The sequence below is a fragment of the Canis lupus genome, chromosome 20 (assembly GCF_003254725.2).
Source record: "Canis lupus dingo isolate Sandy chromosome 20, ASM325472v2, whole genome shotgun sequence".
Classification (NCBI taxonomy): domain Eukaryota; kingdom Metazoa; phylum Chordata; class Mammalia; order Carnivora; family Canidae; genus Canis; species Canis lupus.
In genome coordinates this window covers 10,602,229-10,627,549 of record NC_064262.1, presented here as the reverse complement: position 1 = coordinate 10,627,549, position 25,321 = coordinate 10,602,229, and the positions used below count along the sequence as shown (strand labels likewise).

The 25,321-nt window shown below is 38.9% G+C and overlaps 1 protein-coding gene and 1 long non-coding RNA gene across 2 annotated transcripts in view; one reads left to right on the top strand and one right to left on the bottom strand.

Annotated features, from left to right (window-relative positions):
- Nucleotides 1–6,162, bottom strand: part of LOC118351740 (uncharacterized) — a 28,998-nt gene extending 22,836 nt beyond the window's left edge. Inside the window, exon 1 of the long non-coding RNA XR_004807676.2 lies at nucleotides 6,032–6,162. This is a non-coding gene — a long non-coding RNA (uncharacterized LOC118351740). The remainder of the gene's footprint in view (nucleotides 1–6,031) is intronic.
- Nucleotides 1–25,321, top strand: part of GRM7 (glutamate metabotropic receptor 7) — an 827,750-nt gene that overhangs the window by 633,042 nt on the left and 169,387 nt on the right.

Here is a 25,321-nt window from a genome sequence, read left to right as displayed (position 1 = left end):
TACCTAATCTGTCCCACCTTTGTTACTTTCTTCTTTTTGTCCATTCATTTCCAGTTATATTGACCTCTCTGCTGTTCCAAGCACACACAAGATATGCTTTTCACTCAGCTCTTAGTACTAATTGTTGTCTTGCTTGGAACACTTTCCACCTGTAACTCCCTCACATTCTTCAAGTCTTTGTTCAAATATAGTCTCAGTAAGGTGTATCCTGATCATCCTTTTTTTGCAGAGAATCTATGCTTCACTTTGCTACTGAAATGGAAGATACCGTAAGTTCAGTAGAATTTTTAGAAAAGCCAGATATTCGGTTTTTTTTAACATAATTGAATTCCCTGTTAGTCACCACAAAGGGATATTGAATATTTAATTGTATTTATAAATCTGAAGTTCAGGAAAAGTTAATCAGAACATACACATTTTGGAGTAGTATGTTTGAAGGATATTTGAATCATTGGGATCATGATGTTACTGAGGGACAAGGGTGGGGGACTGGGGGGATGAACAAATATAGAGAAGAAGACCAAGAACTGAACACTGAGGTAAGCCAATTTCAAGAAGCTAAGAAGAAGAGAGAGAAGTCAACAAAGAAACTGAGAAGAATAAAACTAATGGGCAGGAGAAAAACCAAACTCTCATGTTGACCTGGAAACCAGTGTACTAAAATGCATGAAGAAGAGAGTGACAAGCTGTGGAAGATCCTGCTTAAAGTTAGTGGGAATATATGATTTGTTATCAAAACTAAGACACTTGGAAAAATAAACATAAGCCCCAGGTTGGGAAGCAGTTTTAAAATAGAACTATGTTGGGAAGCCATGGCCATGTGGTCATAAGTTAAGTAAGATGAGGAATGAGAATTGACAGATTTAGCAATGTGAAGGCTGGTGTGGAAATGCAGATAGCGCAGGGTAGGGAGTTGGGAGAGTGGAGTGAATTGGATAGTGTCTCCCCAAATTCATGTCTGCTGGAACATGAGAATGAAACCTCATTTGGAAATAAAGTCTTGGCAAATATATTAAGTGAAGGATTGAGGTGAAATCAGACTGGAGCTTAAATCTAACAAGATGAGAGGATGCAGAAAAAGGCACTCATGTGAAGACAAAGATGTCTTGATGTGAAGATGATCACGTGAAGACAAAGGCAGAGATGGGAGTTAGGCTGCTCCAAGCCAAGTAATGCCTGGGATGGCAAGAAGCTGTCAAGGAAGTCAAGGAAGGATTCTCCTCCAGAGCCTACAGAGAGAGCCTGGCCCTACCAATATCTTAATATTACATTTTTGGTCTCAAGAACTGTGAGTGAACAACATTCTGTTGTTTTAGGTTGCATTGTGTTTTGAGACAGTGTTTTGCAGCCCTGGAGATTAATAGAGGAGGTAAAAAGCAAACTGCAAATGAGTTTAAGAAAGAATAGGAGGTGAGAAATTGGAGGTAGATGGTATGGAAGATTGCTCCTAAACTGTCTTATGAACTGATTACCTATGTTGAAGGGCAAGGGTTTTTTTTTTTTTTTTTAATATTTTGATCTATTGCATAATGTTATTTCTATAAAATGGAAATAGACAAATTACTCTAAAAATGAAATAAAGAACCCAAAACATGCAGCAACAAAAAATGAAAAATTTTAAAAAGGATAATAAAACCAGAGTTCTTGACAGTCAGCCCAGGTGAACCCTGAAGGACTGATGAATCTTTGATTTTTATAAGAAGCTGTTTTCAGAATTGAGTGTTGGAGTCTCTGGCTTGAGGTGAACAACAGGGTCAATTCCAGTAGATTCATGAGACTTGGGAGAGTAACTCAAAATAATGAAATAAATGAAATGAATAAAATAATAAAATAAAATAAAAAATAGTAAATAAATACACGGAAAGGCAAATGGGTTGGTTCAGTTTAAACCCTAGTCTCAATGCAAGAGGCCCCAGGCACTTGCTTTTCATGTCAAGTAGCCCACCCCCCCAATAGCTTCAGACTTGAGGTCAGTTGCAGGAAATGCATTGGAGATCTGATCATGCAGGCCCTGTGCTATCAGAGGTTATTCCTCAAAGAATTCCTCAAAGAATGCTTATTCCTCAAAAGGTTATTCCTCAAAGAATGCTTAAGCTTCCTTTCCTCTAGAACTCAGGCAGGAGGGGAAAGTGGCCCAGGGAGGGATCATTTTCCTGTAAATGCTTCAACCAAGTGTGCAGATGTCCATTGTTAGAGGAGAAAGTCTGTTGCTTTTGACAGATTCTTAGAGGCCCCCCAAGTGTGAGAACTACTGATCAAGGCTGGTATGCTATGCAATTTGTATCAACAGGGCAGAAAATAGAGCTTTAGCTAATGGGTTTTTTTTTTTCCCCAAAACTAGTCTTGGCAAGATGAAAATAGTATTTGGAAGGAATATGCTTGGAGGCAGTGTCTAAAATTTAACTGCATTTAAGCTTATCTTCTTGATCCTACTGGTTCCATGACTTTAACAGGAGTTTCTGCCCATGTCATTAATGCATTTTGATACCTGGGCTTCTCCGTGGCCCTCCTTGGCTGTTACTGCCCCTGAGCCAGAGCGCCCTGCCCCCTCCCTGGCTGGAGAAAGTATATTAGTAAATGTACAGGCTGAAAAATGCCAAGGTTTAATTTAATAAGCTCTGTTGGTTGATGAAAGTGTAAGCATATTAGCAGTTTTTGTAGTATTGGCAAAATTATATTCAATTCAGTAAATATTACTGAGTACCAGCTAGATGTCAGATTCAGGGCTTATAAAGCATTGCAATGCTCCAAAGCAACCAAAAAAAGAATTTAATGTGATGAAAGGAATGTACGATTAAATACAGCTTAATCGTGTTTTGAGGATTCAGAAGGAATATCAGCTGTTCTTAGGAACATTATTTATCATAGATCTTGTTTTTCTTCTTTTTTTTTTTTTGTTCTTTTTCTAACAAAATCAAGTAAATAGATGCTAGGTAAACCTGGGTTACTAAGCAGGTTATCAGAAGAGGGACTTGGCAAATAGGATGTGATTTTAGGCTTGACTGCAGCTAATAAAAGAAAAAGTGAATTTTTGCTCCACTGTGCCTTTGTATTTCAGAGAGGAACTCACAGCAGCCTCCACCCCCAAACTAACTGTCCATTTGCCAAATGATGCAAAATCTGGTTCCTCTTCATGGACCTCTAAAATTAACTTTCAGATGGTTGATTCTTATAGATGAGAACTGGGATTCTAAATACTCAAAGGCCATAGAACATGTCTGTTGAGGTGATTTATTGTGTCCAGATCAACAGGAAACTGGGGGTGCACGGTAGCTGGGTAGACCACACCACTCTTCCCCAAGCCTTTTACCCTAACATTTATTTCTCTGGTCTCTGGCAAAGTTTTATGCAAGTTGTGACCAAAAAAAGTCCCTACTACAATCAGCACGTGTCACGCCCTAAAAAAGAAAATTTGCTTTTTGCCTTCAAATCAGGAAGTTCTTCTAAATGTCTTGATGAAGTTTTTCTTGCTTTCTTTAAAGCTAGTCTCTCATCTGTCACTGACAGCCTGGTCAAGGCAAACCACTGGAATGCAAGAGACATTCAATGTTTCCAACTCTAGGGTTTTTTTTCTGCTTAAGAGTTCATTAGAATTGCAAATGGAATTGGCACTGAGTTGAATTTCAAAGATGGCTTGTCTGACTTAATCATTAAAATAAAATATCTTGTGTGTCTCTGTGGCACACTAAAGAAGTACTATCTGTAGCTCTTTATTTTCCTTGATTCCATCAGGTTATAGGGACACCTAGCAATTTAAATAGCATTCGCATACCTAATATCATATTTGTTTCTCTTAATAGCTTTGCAAATGGGTTTTTGTATTATATCCCTATTTTTAAAATGAGTAATTATCTGTAATCAAAAGGCAAATGATAATAGATATTAGCATCTCTATGGAAAAAATGGAACCCTCTTCATTGCTCATGGGGATATGAACTGGAGTGGCTGCTGTGGAAAACAGTTTAGCATTTCTCAAAAGGTTAAAAATAGGGTTATGTGATGACCTAGCACCTTGGCTTCTATGTGTGTGCTGAGGAGAATTAAAAATGTATGGCCACACGGAAACTTGTACGTGACTGTTCATAGTAGCATTGTTCATAATAGTGACACAACCCAATTGTCAGCTGATGCGTGAGTAAACACAATGTGGTATATCCACCCAGCGGGATATTATTTCACAAAAAGATGAAGTCCTGATTCATATTACAATAGTGACGGAACTTGAGAACATTATGCTGAGTGAAAGATGCTACATGCACACACACACACACACACATACACACACACACTCTGCATGATTCCATTCATGTGAAATGTCCAGAAATAGCAAATCCATAGAGACAGAAAGTAGAAGAGTAATGACCAGAAATGGAGTAAAAGCTGCATGAGGAGTGACTGCTAATGGGTATGAGGCTTGCTTTAGGAAGATGAAAATCTTCTAGAACTAGTCTGTGGAACAAGTTGGTGAATATATTTAATACATTAAAATATATTTAAAGCCACTGAATGTTCAACTTTAAAATGGCAGATTTTATGACATGCAGATTATATCTCCATTACAAAAAATGTATGAGAAAAGAAAATTAGGAAGCAAGATTACCGAAAAGTGATTTAATTTATCCAGCAAGTGATGCCCATTGGTGGAAGAATGGATTATTTAAAACATTTGCAGCATATTCAGCTTAGAATATTACACAGCACTGAATGAAGCAACTATAACTAGGCGAGGACATGGATAGATCTTAAGAACATATGCAGGTGGGAAGAAAAAGCAAGTTGAGGAAAAATACAGATTGTTCAATATGTTTATAAGACTTAAAAACACATACATTCACTGTGTTAAATAAGAATTTCAACTGAATAAATCTGAAGATCTAATTGGCTTTATTTAATGATTCATGAATCAGCCAGCCAGCATCCCATCTAGAAAATAGAAAGGAGTTCTGCTGAGCTACAATCTGGGAAAGGTTTTTGGAGGCAAAGAAAGAATGGGAAAGGGAAATTATTAGCAAATTATGTAATCTTTTAGGGAAGGTGGCCCTTCTACAGGAACAGAGGGACTCTATCAATAAATTCACTACTGTTGCCCAGAAAATTCCATGTTGTTTGATTAAAGGTAATGTTCCTGGTGGGAGGGGAAAGTAGGGACTTCAGTTATGTTAGGTATTAAGTCTTGGTTTGCTAACATAAGGCCTTCACATACATGCCTCCATTTTGAGCTTGTGGTTCTCATTTTAATGGTTGATATATTTATAAGAGAAAAAAATATATTTAGAATTAAACCAAATGATAGTCATCATAGTGATATGGGTTCAGAGAAAGACAAGAGTCTATCAATATTCCGGTTCTTGAATGACAATATGCTAGAGGTCAATACTTATTACATTATTATGTATTGTAAATCTTCTTTTGTGTATGAATATGATATTTGGGTATACCATCAGAAATTGACATTTTTCTTAGTCAAAAACAGTGAAATATCAGACATTTCCTATTCAAATATTTTTTTTTAAAGTAAGTAGAAGAATGGAAATTTGGACACACATTTTCTGACACTAAATTTAATATGGTACACACTTTTGGGGCCAGGTTTTGTACCAGCCTTGTTTCTGATATAGTAATATTAACAGTAGCAATAGTGGCCAGCTCTGATTAGATGTCTATTATGGGCTGGGCACTGTGTAAATCTTCACAGCAAGTCAATGATTCATACTTTACAGAATAAATAATGCATTTGTTTTAAGAACTTACCCCTGAGTGACTTAAGACACTTTCTGTGTCTTTTCTACAGTCCTGCATAAAAATACTAGCTTCAATATCAAAACATAGCTAGCCCTTCGTCTTCATTTTCATCATGACAATCTTAGCCCACACAGCCACCAATTTTTCTCTTGGCTACTGCAAGTCTCCAGCGTTACCCAGCTGCCTGTTTGTCCTGCTTTTGGTCACTTGGAATGAAGTCTGGAGTCCTTACTGGCATCTACAAGGTTGTATTAGTTCCCCAGTCTTGCTGTAACAAAGTATCACCTACCTGGGAGCTTGAAACAAAAACAGAAATTCGAACAAAATAGTTCTGGAGGTTTGAAGTCCTAAATCAAGCCATCAGCAAGGCCATGCTCCTTCTGAGTCTCTGGGTAGAATCTTTCTTTGCTTCTTTTTAGCTTCCAGTGGTAACTGGAAACCCTTCGCTGTGCCTTTTTTTTTTTTTCCTGCCTTACAACTGCATCATTCTAATCTCTTGCCTCTGTCATCACTTGGCATTCTTCCCATGTGTGCCTCTATTTTCTTTTTCTTACAGGATTGTATTGGAACAGGACTCACCCTAATTGAGTATGACCTTCTTCTAAATTGATTGCATTTGCAAAAACCTTATTTCTAAATAAGATCACATTGGAAAATACTGGTGGTTAGGACTTCTACATATCTTTAGGGGTGATATAATTCAACCCATAATAAAGGTCTTTCAAGACCTGCCAGCTGTCTATTATCCATTGCCTGTCTCCCACTATGCTTCTATGCATCCTACTTAGTTTCTACCACAGACTCTTTGCATATACTGCTCTCTGCCTAGAATATACTCTTACAAATTGCTCTGCCTAGAATCTACTCCCCTGATTTTTCTACAGCTTTCTCCATCTCTGTTTTTAGGTCTTAGTTTTAAATAATAGCTCCTCTAAGATGTATTGCCTCTCCCAACCTCTCTTAAACAAGACCTTATCTCTCTATTGTTCTCTTTTTTCTTTGATAGTTTCCTTCATAGCAATTTGTAGATAGTTATAATTAAGTTACAAATAAAAACAATCTGTAAATATGTAACTACTGACTTTCTTGGTCTTTGCTCCTTGTCCCACTCTCCCTAAATAATACTCTGTGAGGGCAGGCGTCTTGACTGGTTCTGAATTGTGGCACACTGCTTGATACACAGAAAGTATCCTAAGTTTTTGTTCAAATGAATAATTGAATGAACAAATGAGTGAATGAATAAACCAGAAGCAATTACGGAAACACACATCTCTGTCGAGAAGTCAGTCTTACATAAAAGGTTCAGAGCAGAGAGGTTAATAGGAGACAGACCTTTCAGTTTTACCACTTATCATATGACCTTTGAACTTGATGTCTCTAAGTCTCTGTTATGTAGTCTGGAAAACAGGGGTGACTACTCTACCCACTTGTCTCAATCAATGAGAAGGAGACAAAATACACAGGCATAGGTGTTAGTAAAGGCAACAATGGAAGGAGAATTGGGGAGTTTATCAAAAAGCAGTGATATAAGTTGGGACCAGCCAGGAAGTTCCCAAGGAACCAATCTTGTCTCACTCAGCCAGTGGGCCAGCTCCAAGAAAACACAGAGGACAGTACTATCGTGAGGCCACTTTGTGTATGCTTTTTTTGCATTAAGCTAATTGATTTGGCAGCAATTTTGCCACTAGGCTACAGGCCTGGGAAACTGCCCATTACGCTTAATGGTTCAAATCCTTGAAGTAAGATGGCAGTGCAGGAATTTGGAAATTTGGAATCTCCATACTTGTGACTTTATGGAGGAAGATTTTAGTAAGAAACTGTGAAGAGAGAATTGGCTAGAATAAAATAGAAAAAGAAAATCCTATGAATATATTTTTAGGAAGCCATAAATCAACACCAACTCTGCAGCCACAGTGAGCACTTGCTGCAAGGGACAGGAGACAAAATACAGATCTGGGAATGGCACTTGAGTTAGCTTTAAATGAGAGGCACAGATTCATCCCTGGGCTTATGCTGACCCAGTGAAAGCTGAAGCTTGCTGCTCTTTGGGCAAAGACATTACATTTTCTTTAAATCAGAGGTTTTCACTATTAAAAGCCAGTTGTATGGATTCCACAGTTGCATTAAGAAGAAATCTAGACATGAAGCTCTTAGTTGATTAGTTAGAAGGCAGCAAGTTCACAGCTTGATGTCCAGAATAGACAGACCTAATATAGAATCTCAGTTCTGTCATTTATAGGACCAGAAAGCATATGTGTACTTGGCTTGGAATCAGGTGGAAAGGGCCCTGGATCTGAAATCACCTCTGCCTCTCAGTTACAAGGTGGGATATCTCAGATAGCTGTCAACCTACCTAAACCCCATATCTCATTTGTAAATTCAAGATTGCAGTTGTTCTAAGAATCCCTTCAGGTAGTACCCTGAGGTTACTTCCAAGTCATCACCTACAAGAACTCATAACTACCTGTTCTCAAAGATCCCTGTATTTCTATACTTCTACTACTCATGATCTATTATGCTGTAGTTCTTCCCTCTAGACAAGCACATCTTATATGTGTTTCCTTACTGTCCCTTCAGGATTATTTTTGACATTTTTTCCCCTTCTAATTGTACTCTCCTCTCCCCATTGTATTTTAATATCACAGATATTCTATCAGTTAGTGTACTGTGATCCCTTAGAGGGCCATAAAACGTTGTCACACTTAATATTTTTTGCCCCCGTCCCACAAGAAATTCTTGGCCTGTTGGGGGCATTGTGGCCCTCTGTTGAGAATGTGTGCCCCAGACTATAATAAGTTATAGGCTAGCAAAAAGTATGTGTCTTATTTACAACAGTATCCTTAGTACATAGCACATAAGAAATGCACAATATTTATTGGATGGGGGTGGTGGTGAATGGTTGAGGATTAACTGAGAACAATGTAAAGAAATTGCTTAGTCTTATGCCTGCTACACAACAAGTAGGAAATATATCTGTTCCCACTTATGAAAATCAGTCCAAACCTTCCAACAGCACTGTATGAAATTACTTCAGATCTTTGTTTTCATCTCTAACCTAATTGTTGACACATTGAGGACACATGTCAATTTACTATTGCTCTGTGTCACTAACCACGTGTTAACTTTTTAAGGAACAAACATATGAAAAGAGGAATTAAAATATAGCTTTCAACTCATCTTGGGTTGAAATAATTCCAAGACTGTAGAGATCTCTCCACTAGTGAAGGAGTGAAACATGATACCTTTGCTCATAACCACCATTTCTGTCTCACTGAAGTGATTTGTTTCTGCAACCTGGAAACCCTCTGGAGGCAGAGGAAAAAGAAAACCTTGCACTTTAGAGCATGTTCAGCTCACTTTTAAACCAGAAATCTTTGGGATGAGAATGCTATAACTTGCAAAAAGAGAACTTTGCCCTGAGAATTTGGACACACCAAGAAAAAGGACAAGCAAATTGAATCTAGGGCATTAGAAGTTAGGAGAGGGGGTAATTTGAGGCCTAGGGGCACTGATGGGGAGGGAGAAAGAGGGAGTTTTGAGGGCTCTGGGAGCTTCTGTTTCCTAATCTGGGTGCTAATTACATGGATATGTTCAAGTGGTGATAATTCACAGCTTGACACTTATGATTTGTGTATTTCTATGGATGTGCATTATAATTCAACCAAAAGACAGAATAATAAAACCAAAGAATGAGGTAGGTCTGAGCCTTCTAAAGGTTACTTGCTTAGGCAAGTAACTTTTCTTCCCTGAGCTTTGAGTTCCTTTTTTGCAAACCAAAATAATACTAGCATCTACCTCAAGGGTTTGATAGTAGGATTGAATGAAATAGAGTATACAAATGGCTTAGCACAGTGTCTGGTTCATTGATTATTAATAATTATGAATTAGTTCTTAATGTTTAACATTATTTACTTGGCTCAAATTTACTGAGATAGAGTTAGAAGTGTCCATCACTTTCAACTCATGAGCAATGGGGGTCCAAGTATAGGAAAGTAAGATGTAGACTCCCCCTGACCCTAACATTTCATCATGAAAATTTTCAAACACACAGAAAAATGGAAAGAACTGTACAGTGAATTCTTTTAGGCCTAACCTCCTGCATTCTACACTCAACATTTTGGTAGATTTGCTGTATAGTGAATCCATTCCTCAGATCCTGGTTAGATCTTTTGTTAAAAGAGACCTGAAAATGGCCCTGGGTTGAAGCTGGTTAGGGAAACTTAGTAAGGAAAGCAATAGACCAGTATCAGAAAGATATCTCAGGTGAATTTACCTGAATGTTGCTGTCTCATGTTGAATAATTCAGGTCTTTGTATTTATACCTCTCAGCAGTCCATAAACAAAAGAGCTTGCTGTGGGAAATGGAGGTAATATAGCTTCAAGGCTGCTGTGTCCTATGCAAAAGCAAATGAAAAACAAAGCCTTTGGGTGACCTTGGCTTGGCCAAAGGCATACGCAGCAGAAGATGTAAATTCTTCCCAAGAGCTTGTGAATTCATGAATTAACACTGACCTTGAATTAGTCATATTTTCCACTGGATGGATACTGAAAAGCCTAGAGATATTTTTCTCTTACATACATGCTGAGTTTTTATATTCTAAATTTTCTATAATGACTATGGATCATTTGTACAATAAGAGCATTTGTTTTGGTTCCTGCTTTAATAAATCATGATTCTGCTTTAATGAACAAAAACAAATAATTTATAATTTGTCCATTAATTATTTGCATGTAAATGCGTCTGTTAGAGTAACTTAATAAGCCATTGAAAAACATTCTCTACTGCCAGCTGAGTTACACTCTGTTTAGTAAGCATCTCTTTTGGGGGAGAGGTTGTTTTGTTTTATTTTGTTTGAAAGCAAGGAGATGCTGGGAAACGAAATCAGATTGCATCTCATGAATTTGAAATATCGTGAATTCACCAGGCCTAAGGTAGAAAGAGAGGGCTCATTGAAAATTTAGTTAATTGAATTGTTAATTAATGGACTTGTCCTATACCAGATTGAAGAGAAAGCCCTTTGGGAGAGTGGCCTTTCTCAGCACAGCCACCCATAGGGTGAATTTTGAATAGCTAGTGTTTGCCAAATTGTGCTGCACATAAGAATCAAAAAGCCACTTCAAAAAATCCCAATGCCCAGGCCCCACCCCTTACCAGTTAAGACATTCCAAGATGGGACACTTATGTCAGTATTTTTTTTAAGATCTCCCGATGGTTCCAATGTGTAGCAAGTTTGGTAAACACCAGCCTAAGAAAGATCCTCCTACCCTATCCACAGCTACTAGTACCCAAAGGGGGGTGGGGGGGGACTGAACAAGAAGACAAAAACAAATAAACAAATATAGGATCTAAACTGCTCCTTAGCCACATACATACTATAAGAAGTGTCATTCCTTTGGCTTTTGAAAATGCAGTTGAGGGGCGCCTGGGTGACTCAGTTGGCTAAGTGTCTGCCTTCAGCTCAGGACATGTTCCCACGGTCCTGGGATTGGTCCCTAGTTGGGCTCCCTGCTTAGTGGGGAGTCTGTTTCTCCCTCTCCCTTCCCCCTCTCCACTTACTTGAACTTTCTGTCTCCCTCAAATAAATAAAATCTTTTAAAAAAGAAAGAAAAAAGATACAGTTGACTTGAAGTCAGGTGAGTCATTTGGCTAACAACATCATTTCCTTAGGAGCTAGTTGGAAAAGAGAATGATTAGACTGTAGATCCCAAAAGGAAGCCCAAGGAAGGCAGAGTGTTGGAGATGCATAGAAGAAAGATGAAGGGATGGGTGGCAAGGACAAGGAAGAAAAGCAGAATTAAAGGTATATCAAGTTTGGATTCAAAGAATTTCCAGAGCATGAGGTGAGAAAAATAACTACTGTGGGAGAAATCCAGACTACATTTAAATGGAAAACCTAATGAAAAAAAAATCTTCAAAAATAGGAACAATGTGTTTGCTTGGAGGGTGGGAGGCAGAGCCACTTATTACTCAGTCTAAATATCTATTCAGTTCTCGTAACCTTGACCACTAGGTTCATTTGTCCAACTCAGTTTAAATCCTCTCTTGAGGCTGTTTCCAAGGAGTGGAGTATGTATTCAAGAACAGGCATGGGTCTGGCTTGGTTGCAGTGCTAGGCATGCCTCCTTTCTAAAATCCTCTTTCTCCATTTCTTAATGGGAAATGATATTTGAAACTTTGTAAAGTTAAGGTGAAGATGAAATAGAATCATGATTGAAAGCATTTCCCATAGTATCTGGAACTTTGTAGGGCTCAATATTTTACAGTGATTGTCAGTAGCCCATCGACCAGCATGGGTTGTCTTATTCAATTTCCCCAGAGTTTGCTTCATAAGCACAGTGTGGAAAGAGTACATATCCTTGAAGAGAGCTTTGGGGTATGGCAGTGGCATGCCAGACCTGGTTCTCACCATTGTGTTGGCTCATAAGAGCTGACTTAAATTTTTAAGAAATGTGTGAGGTAGTTTTTAAACAAACATTAAAATTAAGTGTCATAAACTGACAACTCAATAAACTGAAAACAAAAGTAATAAATACTTGAAACTTATACTTCCTAATTATTTTACTGCATTTTACTGTTATCCCCATGCTTGAGGTCATGTAACATCTATTGAATCTCTGTAGTGGAAATGCTCTATAATTATGTGTGGTGCTGCTCCATGACATAATATTGCTGACTTGTTATCAGCCACTGTGAGTATTCATAGCATGGAAATCATCAACTGATAAAAATTAAGGCTTTTCCCCCCCTCATCTACCTAATTGTGAACCTTTCCCTGCATACTTCTGGGGTAGGGTGAGTATTAGGGGAGAAGGAATGGGTGCAGCTGAAGCACCTCGATTATTATAATGAAGGACAATAATGGGTAGAATCTGGAACTTTTTCCCAAAAGGTCTTAGGAAACTGGGTGGGGAGAAAGAGCTTTCAGTATTTTATACAAACCAGGCAAGATATTGAGAAAAGACATCCAGGAGCTAGCAGTAGAATCCATGCTCTGCTTTCTGATGGTGAAATCAATCCTGTTTTCACAAGTGACAATGATGCCAACAGCTTATGAAACTGCCTGGTGAAATCCAAGAAGACCAACTTTCCCAATCCTGATCTTGCAGAAGAGCTAATCCTTGATCATAAATTTGTAGTGTTTGCATTTTAATTGAGTTTTCAAAGTATAGTGAAGTGGTCCAAACAACCAGAAGGTATAGAAACTCATGAAGTGAACATAACACCATCTTTCTAACACCCCACACCTTCTGTACCCCTACTGCTCTTTTATACATTCCCTTTGTTTCTTTCTTATGTGCACATCCCAGTAAATAGAAATTATTTTTATTTATTTTTTTACCACCATTCTCCCCTTCATTGCACAAAATGTGACATAATATACTCACTTGCTTTTTCTTTCTTTTTTTTTTTAAACCATTAATGATAGATTTCGGTTATCTTCCCATATGAGTGCATAAAGATCTCCTTCATTTTTTTTTTTTTTTTAGATAATAGATGAAGAGTGTTCCATTATATGAATGGACTCTAATTTATTTAATCAGTCACTTCCTTGACCCCTTGATTGTAGCCAATTCTTTTTGCTATCACATAATGCCATAACGAGTAACTCTGTAATAGGAGCAACATAGGGAGTGGCTGCTTCCTGGCAGCCTAGCACACTGAAGGAGTGGTCAGAGTGTTGGATTTTGCCAGACTGACAGCTGAGCAATGGTGTCTCCATGGGATTTTAATTTGTGTTTAATTTATTCACCTACACTCCCAGGATGAATACATCTCCCATGACTGGTGAGATGTATTTGTTGTTGCCATGTCACACTAAGCTTTCAGGTAGCTGGGACAAACATAATGTGATATGGTGCAGCAGGTGAGCTCATTTGAAAAGGAGAGGTAGGTCTGTCCCCAAAATATCTGCCTATCAAACACAGTACCCACAACCTTCATTTGAATTACATGGCTGCCCAGAACCTACACACTGTAAAGTAGAAGCCAACCTTCACACTCAAGTCCAATCATACCTTCTTAACTCCTTTTTCTTTCTCTCCCCCTCCCCCTTCCTCTGTCCCTTTTTCTCTTCTCTCTTCCTCACCTCTCTCTTTTTATTCCTCCCTCTCCTTTACCCTCCCTCTCTCTACCTCCTCTCTCTCTCTCTCTCTCTCTCCCTTAACCATGATGAGGCCACCCCACCTCACCTGAGTAAGCTGTGCTTCCCTTTCTCTTCACATCTTTCCTTGCTTTGTTCGTTTTGCCTGGATTGCCCTGAGTCCCTAGCAAACTCATGTGTGCTGGTGTCTGTTTGGTCAGTAGCTATGGGGTAGTGGGAAGACTACTGGATATTGTCCACTCAAATCCCAGATTCCTCACCTCCTTCAGCATTAAGGGATTTAATCCTTAATTCTCTAAACCCTGGTCTCCTGCTTAAGAAAATCTGGTGGTAATGTTGCATAGTAGCTAGGAATGTGGCTTTTAGAGTTAGAGGAGAGTTGGAATCCTTGCGTATCTTCTTCCCAGTTATGTTAGTTAATTGAGGAAATTACTCTAAGACTCTAGACCTGTTACTCTATTCGTAAAATGGCAAGCAAATCTCCATGGATCTGTCACATTTCTGCAGGTTTTGTGAACAAATGAATTCAGCTTTTCTATACTGTTTTTTTTCCAAAGATATTTATATACTGCACACTGTGGAAGATATAAATTACTCCTTATAGAGGAGAGGACAGATTTGTTTTCTATCCAGGAAAATAAAAATAATGTCTGTCTGTGTCAGAGCTTAGAACATGTATGTGCAGGCCCTGTGAGTTGCTAGAATTTCTTAAACTCAAGGTCCTTCACTTGTAATGCAAATTACAGTGTTTATGGAATCTATCTGGCCCCTTTTCACATTACTCTGTGGAAATTGGGACTCTAGAAACCAGTACAAATAATGTGACTCTGGGTATAGGTATTGCTGTGAACAGTAATTGGTCCTTTGTCACTGACCCAGAACTTGCATATCTCTGACCCAGGCCAGCATCCACGAGACCATGACAAGCTAACTTGCTGGTCCGAAAGTAGGGTAAATATCAGAACTTTGACATTACTTCCATATACTTCATAGATTTGTAGCAATTATTAAATGTAATAATGGGGCACCTGAGTGGCTCAGTCAGTTAAGCATCCAACTCTTGGTTTTGGCTCAGGTAGTGATCTCAGGGTGATGAGATTGAGCCCCATGTCAGGCTCCAGGCTCAGAGAGTCTGCTTGAATTTCTCTTCCTCTGCCTGCTTGCAGAGTTCTCTCTCTCTAGGTCTCTCAAAATAAATAAACAAACAAACAAATAAATAAATAAATAAATAAATAAATAAATAAAATCTTAAAAACATAAAAATAATGAAATGTACTTAAGTCTAAGGCATATATGACATTGCTATGCCTAGTCCATGATAGTTTGAAAGTGGTAGAAACTAGAATTATTATTATTATGGTTATAGTTTATTTCATTACTTGCTCTAGAGGATTGATGTAGGATTAGGCAAATCATATTAGTGCCTGGTCCATGGTGGGCTCTCATGCAATTTTTTTTTTTCCATTCATTTAGTGTATCATCCTGGGGAGGCTGTGATAGCATGGAGGAACCACAGACCCTCCTCTTTGTTTTCCCCTCTCAATCTATAAGTCAGCTAAGCAGGGAGGGGGGGAGGGGCTCATGCCTCAGTGCAGGTTTCTAGGTGCTACATTCTAATTTTATACTAATACCTCTCTTGGGGAAGAATATATACAATCTTTGAATCTAAAGCTTTCATTTAAGAATATGCTTAAAGATACTAGCACAGTTCCCATATCACTGGCAGTGGGAGCAGTTTGTGACCATGTGCCCCTGATCACTTAGCTGCTTTCACTCCCCACCCTTCCAGGACTCCTTTAACAAATATTACCATATTTGTTATGGTGATATTGATGTGATGGCTGCAGGCTGGGCATTTGCTACTAGCTATGTTGGTGAATGAAACAGACTTGGTTGCTGCTCTCAGGGAGTTTACCATCCAGCAAAGAAGACAGAAGTAAATGAATAACATACAAATAAAATTGTAACTGTGATCAGTGGAGGACACCAACACTGTTGAATTAGTTAGGGTAAGTCAGCCACTCCCAAACTTCAAATGCTTAGCATAATAATAGTTTCTTTCCTCTCTTAGTCACAGGTCAGTGTGGCTGGACAGTGGGGACTGGGGCTGGTGCAGTGATGGAAAGACCTAGGCTCCATTCAGTCTTTCAAGTGCCCAGACTGTCCATTCATCTTTGTGGCCATTTCTAGCACCTTCTCCCTTATTCCTCAGGCAGACAACACACAGGCAGTTTTGGAGTTCTTACACTGCTCTGCTTACAGCATAAATGCAAGGTAGACTAAGCATGGAGTAGCTGGGTATCTGTAAGAATCTTCCATTGTTTTCTGCCTCAAGGGAGAAGTAGAGAAACAGGGTGGTCAGGTACAGTGTCACCCAATAAATGACTTTGGTTAGAAACTCTGGCTCTGGAGTCAGCCTGCCCAGGTCTCCTCCTGCCTCTGCCACTTGCCAGCTTGGCAAGTGATCCAGGCTTTCCACACCTCACTCTTCTCAAATCTAAAACATGGATGACATAACACAGCACTGTCTTGTGAACAGCGAAATGAAATAGCTGATGCACTCTATAAATAACATTTAGTACAGGGTCTGATTAGTTTATTCCAGGCATATCATTACAGTGAAATTATTAGGATTGTCATTAGTGATGGTAAGACAAGACAGACAAGACCTGAAGGAACTAGAATTTTAAGTCAGAGAGGCAGAAAACACTACCCTACCTTTGTTGCCATATGTCCACTCCCATGTCAGTGTGAAATTTCACCTGGTCCTTGGCTAATCAGCACTGGAGTAGCACTTCATGTCCTACCATCCCTTTATATCAGGTTCCTCGTGCCTGCCTCCTAACCAGAAGTCTAACAGGAGAGATGCATAGTTTTCATTTTTACTCAAATTTTGCAAATAGCTGTTGTGGCTTTTCTCTCTTATAAAATGATAGGTACAACTAGCTTTTCTCCAAGGTTTCTCTTAGTCCTGACAATCTGTATAGTTTTAATGGAAAAATAAAACATTAATATGACTGCCTGAATCCCAGGTCTTCTGTTTGGCAGGAAGAATCTAGAATTGGCAAGTATTTGCACTTATTGGTACTCATGTCCAAGGCAGACAACTGTAGTGAAGGAGCAGAATCCTTGCTCAACACAGTGAAAGAACTAACAGCCCCTCACTCTATCAGTATGAAATGTTTAAAGGGGAATCAACATTTGAGATAATTAACATAGATTAAGCTGTATGTTTGAGTTATCTTCACCTCTTTATTTTTTTTAATTTTTATTTATTTATGATAGTCACAGAGAGAGAGAGAGAGAGGCAGAGACACAGGCAGAGGGAGAAGCAAGCTCCATGCACCGGAAGCCCGACGTGGGATTCGATCCCGGGTCTCCAGGATCGCGCCCTGGGCCAAAGGCAGGCGCCAAACCGCTGCGCCACCCAGGGATCCCTATCTTCACCTCTTTAAAGTAGGGTTCAAGAGGTATAATACTTTTATAAAAATCTATTATGATCCAGTCAAAGTGCCTGGCACATAGTAAGCACTGAGTTATTCCTACCTGCGGTTATATATAGTGATAGTTTATATACTGATTTGATGGATATGTATTGCTTGTCTGTGTTATGCCAGGCCTTGTGCTGACTGATAAGGACACAGTGGTGAACCAATACACTGCCCTTACTCTCACTGAATGTGCTACTTGGTAGGGGGGACAGATGATGATCAAATGCTCACTCATATACCATATTAAACTACATTTGTGGCAATGCATATTGCTCTAAGTCCATTAAAAGGAAATTTCCCCAAAAAGGAAGATGAAGAATGGGTTCCTTGAAGAAGTGATCTGGGAGCTAAGGGCTGGAGGGTGGAGCAGAAGCTAGCCTAGGCGAGAGGAATCTATCAGAGGGAGCCAAATGTGCTTGAAGAACTCAGATATGCATAAGCCTTTGAAGAAAGCTAAGGGGATCATGTGGGATGAGGCCAACAAAGCATGTCTTGAAGGCCACAGTTAGAATTAGGGTCTTTTGCTTAAGAGCATTGAAAGCACACCCTTTTATGAGTTTTAAGCAGAGAAGAGTGGGATTGCTGTGACTATATTAGACTTGCCTTTTGAAACATCTCTCTGTATCTGGTGGGTAGAGTTGAGCATATGTGTACCAACCAACACAGGGTTCCTTCTAAGAATCTAGGGTTTCATGAGAAATGAAGAGAGCTTACTCGCTAGGGATAAAGATGGAGAGTGAGAAATGTAAGTGGCTAGAATGGGCATTTAGAAGTTAAAATCAACAGGATTTGGAGATAGATTAGATAACGGAAGGATAATACGGAGGGTGGCTCCCCAAGGATTCTTGTTTCCTCAACTGCATGGATAGCCATACCATTCAGGGAGACACAGGTGGATCCAGACAGATCCTAAATTAGTTTTGAAGGTTGAGGATGTATTCTATAATTAATTTATAATATAAATTAGAATGGCAATATTTTTCAACTCAAAAGAAAAATAACATGTATTGGAGGAGGAGGAAAAAAGGATATAAATTACCATGTATTCATCACCTTTTATATTTTTCGCAACTTTATCTTCATTCCTCTTTCTAGAAATTTCTATGGGAGACACTTTCTTCACTGATTGAATCAGATAAAGATTCTGAAAGACCTGGTGACTTGCCTAAGAATACAAAATTAAAGATAAGGAAAATATGTGTTGGGTCTCAGATTTATATGATACCAAAATATACTGCAAGCTTTCCACCACAAAATATTTCCTCTGTACCTACTTTATGTTGGATTCCAGGCCTAGGAGAATTTATAGGAAGATATAAATGAAAATCTCAGAGAGATAATGGTAATTCCACAGTGGAGGGTTAAGCAAGACATCCTGTGTCCATAGAGGAGAAGTTCTGAGATTTCTCTGCCTTCTGGCAAAGACAGGCCCTGAGCTGGGTCAGAGAAAGAGATGTACTTCGGCCAGGGTCAAGGATGCACAGAAGGGTAGATGTGGCTGGCCTCTATACAATGGAGAGATTCGTAAATGGAGAGAAAGAAGAAAGAGGGTGTGGAAAGACATGTTAGAGCTATTAGAACTCTTGGACATCTTTATAGACCCAAGTTTGCTCATGAAAATAGTAACCAAAGATCACATTAAACACTTGATAACAGTAAAGGACTTAAGCTCATTAACCATCTTCAAATAATTTGTTACTATTACTAAAAATAATTTTGAATGGGGCATGAATATACAAAGTTCCTTTCTGTTCCCTTAAGCTATCCATTTACAAATAAGGCAGCTGTCTTTATAACTGAGCATAACCTCAGCCATAGAGTCCAGTGAGGAAGGAGCAATGCTTAGAAATAAGCAGGATCAATAATTAATGATTAGTGTTTTGAACCCCTTGGAGCTTTTCTTTCTTTCTTTCTTTTTTTTCTCCTGAGGGGGTGTGGGAAACACATGACAATTAACATAGGCACTGCAATTAGTGACGATATTTTTACAGATTCCCTGAAACATGTGCAAGAAACTGGTAAGCGTGATTGCCTCTGGGAAGTTGGCTGCAAGAATAGAAAGGAAACCATCCTTTAATAGAATGTGATTATGGGGGATTCCCGGGTGGCTCAGTGGTTGAGCATCTGCCTTCAGCCCAGGGCCTGATCCTGGAGACCCAGGATTGAGTCCCACATCAGGCTCCCTGCATGGAGCCTGCTTCTCCCTCTGCCTGTGTCTCTGCCTCTCTCTCTCTCTGTGTCTCTCATAAATAAATAAATAAATAAATAAATAAATAAATAAACAAACAAATAAATAAATAAATATTTGTATGTGATTCTGTACCTCTTGAATTTTTAAAAGATTTGTAACTACATTTTTGTGTCCTGATAGCTACCAGGGTGTAAATAGAAACATTGTAGACTGGGACCCTTAACACCTGAGCCCCAGGTTCCTCATTCACCAAGTCTAGGCACTAATTCTTAGCTTGAATGGTTTATAATGAGGATTGGAGACAGTGTATACTTAATGCCTAGCATTCAGTGGATGTTCAACACCAATAATTATATTATTGAAGAGTAGAAAAGCCTTTATGATAGGTCATACATAGCTAAATAAATTTTTTTCTGGCTAAGTTTTAGGTCTGAGGAGGTTTTGTAAGTAAAAATATTGACCTGGTATTTAAAAAAGCAAAAGAAAAGATGTGAAGGCCTCCAGGACTGATAGAGTACTCCTGGGACATAGGAGAATTCCACAATTCTAGCACCACTCCTAATGGGATGGAAGAGAATAGTAATCAACAACAACAACAGCAGCAGCAATGAATTTATTATTATTATGCTCAGGTCCAAGCTAACTTCATCTTCATCTCGGATATTTCTTAAGAGAATTTAAAGTTTATCTATTTCAGGGGATTACATTGCCTAAATGTTACTGACTTAGTCTGGGCACTAAACTATTATCATTTTCAGGTTCTGGATTAAGAAACTAATTACAAGGCTTTAATAGTTAAATCCTAGCTGCCAAGTTTTATGAATATTACAGTGCTATCTATAAGGCTGAATAAGTGTTTGATCTGTCGACATGGTAACTGTTTTGTAAAAGCAATCTGTAAGGTTTTTTCAATCTTCTGAGCAGTCCTTAAGAACTGTGTTCAGATATGGCCATTGAAATCTGGGAAGCTTGTTGTTAAAAGCATGACCAACAAAGTAGTTAATTTTCCTCGGAGAAGATGTCAATTAACCCTAATAGAATTATTTTGGTACTGATTTTGTTTAATCAAACATCACAAAATAATTGAGCTCTGGACAAATGGCTTATTATAGAAATGTGCAGGTTGGCAAGAAAGATTGGAGAGTGCATTTCAATAATGTATATATATTAACAGTTACTTTTTTCATTAAAATGGGCAATTACTGAGGGGCCTGATGTTCCAGGCATTGATAGGATGTGTGGCCCTTACAGAACTGCTTGGCTTCTCATCCCACAGAAAATCAGGTGCTCTGACAGAGGGGAGCAGTTAGAGGTTTGAAAGGAAGGGAAATTGTGCTGTATTTTTTTTTTTCACCTATCAGGTCTGAGGAGGACAAAATCCAAGGTTTGTGACCCACATTTATTTATAGATATCTTACATACAATCCCTATGTCCAGGATCTCCAGAAACATCTTTAAAAATATAATTTAAGCCACTCTTTCAAACCTTTGGCTGCATAGAAGAATCATATGGGGAGCTTTTAAAACCTACTGATGTATAGGCCCTGAACAATTCAATCAGAACCCTTCTGGCTAGGGCCTTGACATGGTACGTTTCAAAAGCTCCCAACATATCCTGAGCAGAGTACGACTGCTTTGAGCCATCATTCTATCTATAGGGTTATTTTGCAACTTTTCTACAATGATGAGTGAACAGAAAGGATTAGATTGTCAAACTGGATTTGCACGCATCAGTGATTTTACCCGTTGTATTAGTAGGCTCAGGCTGCCGCAAGAAAACACCACACTTTGGGTAGCTTTGAGCTCAGAAATGTCTTACCTCACAGTTCTGGAGGCTAAAAGTCCAAGATTAAGGTGCCAGCAGGCTTGGTGTCTGGTGAGTCCTCTCTTTCTGGCTTGTAGACCCCACTTCCTTGCTGTGTCCTCACATGGCCTTTTCTGTGTATCTGCATACACTCCTGGTGACTCTTCACTTCTTACAAGGCCAATGATACCGTCAGATTAGGAACCTGTATTTATGACTTTATCCAATCTTAATAATCTCTTTTAGGGCCCATCTCAAAATAGAAGAGTCATTTGACAGTGAGGTTAGGGCTTTAACTTATGAACTTGAAGGAGAACATTATTCAGTCCGTAAAACCCACTAACAGGCTTTTTACTCAGAATCCCAGAGTCACTAATAATTATGAGACACAGGTAAAGTAGGGAGAGATCTGGAAGTCCCAATGCCACTCCCTGGGTCCTTTCTTACCTTCAGGTCATACTTTTGACTCAGGGCAATAAATTAAGTCTGTAAATAATTTATGTGGCTACATAGAGAAAGCCATTTTGGACATGAGATATCATTATTTTGAACCTAGATGGGTATGGAGCTTACAAGATGTTTTCTAGGAAATCATACCATATAAGTTGATAGATGCCAGCAGGTTTGTTGAATATAAGTAATGTCACACAGGTTAGGTACATCCTGCTACAAACATTCCATAGATAATGGAACTAGATAGATAAACTACATTGGTTTGTTTGCAAGGGATTATGTTGTTAGAAAAAGGAAATTTGACTCAGTAATTTTTCTTTTCTTTTTTATTTTTTTCGTGGAAGATGCCCTCACATTCACCCTCCCCCACCACTCTCTTACAGGAGAGAAAAAATTGTAGTCCTGCTGGTAACCATAGCCTTCCCAATGGGACCTGTGATAGACCTGAGCGGACCTCCTTCTTCCTCTCCACTCTTATGGACAGTGTTAATCTCACCACGAAGCTTTGGGCACAGTCTTGACTTCAGTTTCTTAACATTTTGTTTCCCCAGACCAGCACTGTCACCCAGGTGGTTGTTAAAAATGCAAAATCTCAGGCCCACTGCATGAAGACTGAATCAAAATTTGCCTTGTAATAAGATTCCCAGGGGACTTGTTGGCACATTCAAGTTTGAGGGCCACCGCCGTAACATGCCAGTCTTGTCAGCCTCAGGATCTTTGCAGTTGCCCTGTTATTTCCCATGCTGTGTCCTCACCTTTCAGGTCATAGCTTAAAAATCCACCTTTTCTGTTTCATCTGTTGAGAGGAGCTGCCCCCATGTTACTCTTGCATTGGCATATTATTTATTTCCTGCTTAACACTTATAGTATATATTTTAATTGTTGTATTATTGCTTTGTGTGTCTTCCTAACTTAAGCTCCTTGAGGTAAGGAATCTTACCCGACTTGATCATCAGCCATATCCTATCGAACATCACTCTGTGCATACTGGGTAGCCAGTAAATAGTTGTTGAATCACTTAGGAGCAAACTGATTTTCCATGATCTGATGCCTGCCTGTGTCTATCTCTAACATTATCTTCTCTCTTCTTTCCTTGCACTCTAGATTTCAGCTCAACTTAAACTACTTATAGCCCTTCATCCTCATCCCCATCCCTCAATCAAATGTTTTCATGTTTTCTTGCATTTCCTCAAGCTGTTTACTCTTCCTGAATGCTTTCTCCCCATCTTGTCCCACTAAAGAGCACATATTCATCCAAAGACTCTGCTTCAATATTCTAGAAAAGGCACCTAAAGAACCACTTGGGCTACAGTTGTATCTTGAGTTACATTGGATTTTAGTGACACTTAGGTCCAATTTTCCAGCATGACACCAAAATCCAACTGAGAAAAAGGAAATAGATGTTTCTCATATCTGTATAGTCATTGCTTAATGCAGTGCATGAGCACAGGAACATCTCAGTGAATGGCCTTGGAGTTCTGAGACAGGAGGAATATGGGATGATGTCTGGAAGAGGATTTAAAGACCACTCATGTCTACATCAAAATGTTTCTATGAAAGATCCTTCCCAGACATCATAGTTTCTTTGGTCTTGTATTTGCTTCTCATGATGAAAAAGTACTTTTCATATCCCTTTATTTTGTGGTCTAGCAGTCCTGGAAAGATAAGCTGAATCATATAAACACTTCATTTGTTGCACTTTCTGAAGATAACCTAACTTCTCAATGTAAAAATAAACAAATATGCTGTCTTCGTCTGTGCAGGCTATTATAACCAAATATCATTCACTGGGTAGCTTGTAAACAACAGAAATTGATTTCTCACAGTTCTGGAGGCTGGTAAGTCCAAACTCAAAGCATCAGCAGATTCGTGCCTGGTGACAGCCTGCTTTCTGGTTCAGGGATCTCTGTCTTCTCACTGTGTCCTCATAGGGCTGAAGGGATGAGAGAGCACTCTGGGATCTCTTTTATAAGGATGCTAATCCCATCCATGATGGCTCAGCTTAAGGACATAATTACCTCCCAGAGCCCACTTCCTAATATCATCCCATTAGGATTGGGCTTCAACGTAGGAATTTAGGAGAGAACAACATATCCTATTTGGTTTAGAGGCCACTTGTCTCTCAGCTTTGTGGACTTGACTTTTGTGACATCATAGACTCCATTTCTCAAATAGTCTAACATCTCAGCAGCCTTCTGCAAAACTCCTTATGGGACAGAATTCAGTAGCAATAGGTGGCTACTTACTTAGATGTAGTACAAAGGATACCAAAAGGCTTTTTTACCCAGTTATGTCACTTCCATATCTTCTGAGCTACCAACTGGGCCTGTAATTCCAATTATTTGAGTTGTTGCCTTGGATTATTGTGGGGGTGTCTGTTAAAGAGATAAATTTCCAATTTATCATTGGAAAGTATATGCTTTAAAAGCAATACTAACTGAAGCTCAGTTTGTAGGGAGCTGTAACTCATTTCCTTGTAATAGGGAGGCTAACTTTTTAGTTTGGCTTGCCTGGTGTTCGCCAGGAATTCGTATTTGTCTCAGTCTTGCTAAGCTGCATAGGGAAGAGGACATGCCAGTTAGCAGGGCTATGTGGTCAAAGGTGTGAAGGCATTGAAAAAGAGAAAACTAAAGACTGCATGAAATAATAGCTTATTCTCTTTCTAATGAAAAAAAATTAGAAGAAATAAAATTACTTACCTTAATTCAATATTAAGTCTTTTAAAACACTCTCCTGTGTACAGTCTTACTTGATTCTCCAGTACCTAACTCCATTTTACTGGTGAGGAAATGAAGCTTCACAGAAGCCAAAGATGATCTAGCTAACATCCTTACAGTTGATAATCCAGTTCATGTTCTCTGACTTGCCATGACCAAGAAGGGGAAAAGATGTGAAAAGTGATGCTAGAATCCCAAAGTATTAGCCAGGAAAACAGTATCACTGTCTTCCATAGTGTTATGGACACTGTGTGTTATTGGACAGATACAGATTCTGCAGGATGTTGAGATAATCAGTGTTACAGAGGAGTAAAGAATGTTTGTTCTGTACTCAAACGAATTAGAAGCCATTGGCTTAAATCAAAACATAGTCTCTCTTTAATAGCAAAACTTCTCAGGGTCCTTAATAAACTGTACTATGACTCCTCCTGACATGTCAGTGTTTAATGAGAGGCAGTGGGGGTGGGGGACCGGTGTTCCTATGTTCAAAAGAATATATTACAAGGCTAGTATTCATCAGAGTGAAATGTGGGATAACTATCCTTAAAAATCTGTATAAAAAGTTTCTTTCCTCTCCTTTAGAAAAGGGAAGCAAGAGATTCAGAGGCTAACAAAAATAGAAAGGAGAGAAAAGGAAAGAAAAAAAAAAGGAAAATCAAAAGCCCCTTTTGTGTCAGATGGTAAACTGAGTGATCAGCATCCTTCCTCACTTACCTGGCAGAGAGCATGACTCACTCCAGGTGAGTGGGTGAAAAGCAATTTGCAAGCTGTCTGGTTAGAAAAGAAGATTTAGTAGCAGTGATATGAGGACTTCTATTGTT